Source organism: Triticum dicoccoides, chromosome 1A (genome assembly GCF_002162155.2).
Source record: "Triticum dicoccoides isolate Atlit2015 ecotype Zavitan chromosome 1A, WEW_v2.0, whole genome shotgun sequence".
Classification (NCBI taxonomy): Eukaryota; Viridiplantae; Streptophyta; class Magnoliopsida; order Poales; family Poaceae; genus Triticum; species Triticum dicoccoides.
This window is the reverse complement of record NC_041380.1, coordinates 12,133,293-12,135,837: the sequence shown is the minus strand read 5'-3', so window position 1 is coordinate 12,135,837 and position 2,545 is coordinate 12,133,293.

Genomic DNA, 2,545 nt, shown 5'->3' with positions numbered 1-2,545 from the left:
GCACCACCCTTGACCCGGTCTCCCTACCAGGACCGATGGCTCCTCCTCTGCCTCGCGACCGTGGTCGCCGCTGCATCTCCGGTGAACTGAAGCTAACCTCTAGGGATTCCGTGAACTGAAGCTAGCACCTGAACGATGCTCTTGGCCCAGAAAATCACCACGTACAAACTAGCCAAGCTAACCTCTGAAGCAGGTGGATTGATTTGTCCCAGCCGGATGCGCACGTACAGGTACAGGAGCTAGCTGCTGGTTCGATTGTGGCGGCCGACGGAGCCAGAGGAAGGGAACTCTAGGGATCACCAGCAGCACGTAGGCTCATGAGAGGCGGGGAAGGACGGGAGCTTCCGGCTACGCGGTGGCTCCCGGAGCGGGTGCTCATGGGCAAGATGGCTCGGGGATGAACAGCTCGAGGACGACGACGTGTACCACTTTAGGAGCACTCACTTGAGGAGGTCGAGGGAGGGGCCAGAAGCACTCTAAGGCGGCGAATCCGGCGAGGTTGAGGTCCACCGGAGGCGGGGAAGCACGAACTCAGCGAGGCGATTCGGGGGCTTCTAGGATGATTCCTTTGCCAATAGGATGCGGTGCGGCTAGGTGGCGCTCCTAGACATGGTTTGAGCCCTCGGAGAGGTGGGTGCCACGACGGCGAGCGAACCCACACCGGCAGCGCGCTCTAGACGAGTGACAGGGAACATGGTCGGGGAGAAGATAAAACTGACATATGGACCCCACAGGTTGGCGGTCAAAGTTAATGGAGTAGACTTTTTTAGTTCTGACGAGTGGGCCCAACCTGTCATAAACAGGTTTAAACTGGCCGAACCGGACACTTTTCACACATGGTAGTTTTTAGTCAACGATTAGTCGAAAAGTGGTAATTTTCGATAAAAATTTGTAAAGTGGTAGTTTGTAGGCACGGTTGCACGGAATGTGGTAGTTTTTTGTTAAATACTTGGAAAAAACCGTAGGGGTTCCTCAAACCAATCACAAGTCTAGTTTTGGTATGTTTGTTGTAGATGGCTGTTAGCTTTTGTACTAACCAGTAACCGCGGTAGATTGCCAGCAGTTTCTGGTATCTTGTTCATGAGGTTAATTGTTACTTTTGCTGCTGTGTATAGTTGTGTAGAGTGGTGCTGTGCTAGGATACCAGGATGCAGATCACCATATGTTGTCCCTGCCGTCTCTGCATTTTCTTCTTCCCTTTCTTTTTTGTATCAATGCTACTACTACTTCACATTGGAATTACGAGCTTGCATACTTTTCTGCTATTTATGGATATGAGTCCGTTGGTTCATTTTCCGTCTTTGCCACTATCAACCGTTATCATGAGATCAAGACTCTTTGACTGTATTGATTCCAAAAACGACCCAGAGTCACAGACATGTGGGCCTGCCCGAATTGTCCCACTGACCAGTATGGCCCACTATCAGCTCTCTTCGACTCATCCGATCCCTTCCTTGCGGGAGGAGCAAGACAAACTTGACAAGTGATGATCTATTAACCGAGGTCATCTGCGGACGGCAATCTAACTGAGTCTATCATCGTGTTCGTTGTGCCTGACAAATCTATTGAGAAGGATGATACCAGCAAATCTCCTCCGAAAATAAGCGTAAAAAACTGTATCCATTTCTTTCTTGAGAAATTACGAGCTTGTGTCTCGATGCGTTGATAGAGCGAGTCGATTGCTGCGTGACGAATGAAGCATTTAGAAAGCGAAGCAGAGGACAGCCTAATACACGACGAACTTAACTCGTCTGTCGTACTTTGTGCTGAACTCTGATTCAGAGGCCTCCTTATTGTGCTAGTTTCTTTCAGATTCGGAATATAAGACCGCAATGGAACTGGCTCCAGTCCCCCATTCGCTCTAGGTAAGATGTTTACAGCTTATAAACCTTGAAACTTGCTGCTTTAAGAAAATCTTGAATTGGCTACTTCAGAAACAATGAAAAGCTTGAAATTTTGTTCTGAACAGTATGGCAATATACAAGTATATATCAATTAAAAGGTGCATATATAGATGCCAGAGGGTTGCTCAGCTACATCAGCTATAACTTCTACTTACATTATAAATCTCTGTTAACTTTCCATGAATACAGATTTTTCTTTTGAGGCAAATGCTAATGCAGATGCCAGAAGGTTGCTCAGCTGATCAGCCCATAAGGTTGTTGTCACGAGGGCATTGCGGGTTGTTGGGCTTTTACAACTGGTCTGGATTGACAACAGCACAACATTTCTAGGGAGAAACTAATCAACGAGCATCCCTCGAGCGTGGAAATTATATCTCACTTATGGCAAGATGCCTTGAGCATGGGAACTATATCTCGCTTATAGCAAGATGGTAGCTCCGGCCCATCGCTTTGCACTGAGTTCGTTTTTTTGCTATCTTTGTTTTTTTTGGTCATTTTTTCACTGTTTCGTCCTGTTTTTCTGTGTTGTGGGTTTGTTTGGTTTTTTTTACACTTGAAACAGTAGGAGAGGCTCCTACTGTATGTCTTAATATAAGTGACAAAAAGTCTTACAAAGTCATAACCTTACATCCATTGCCATG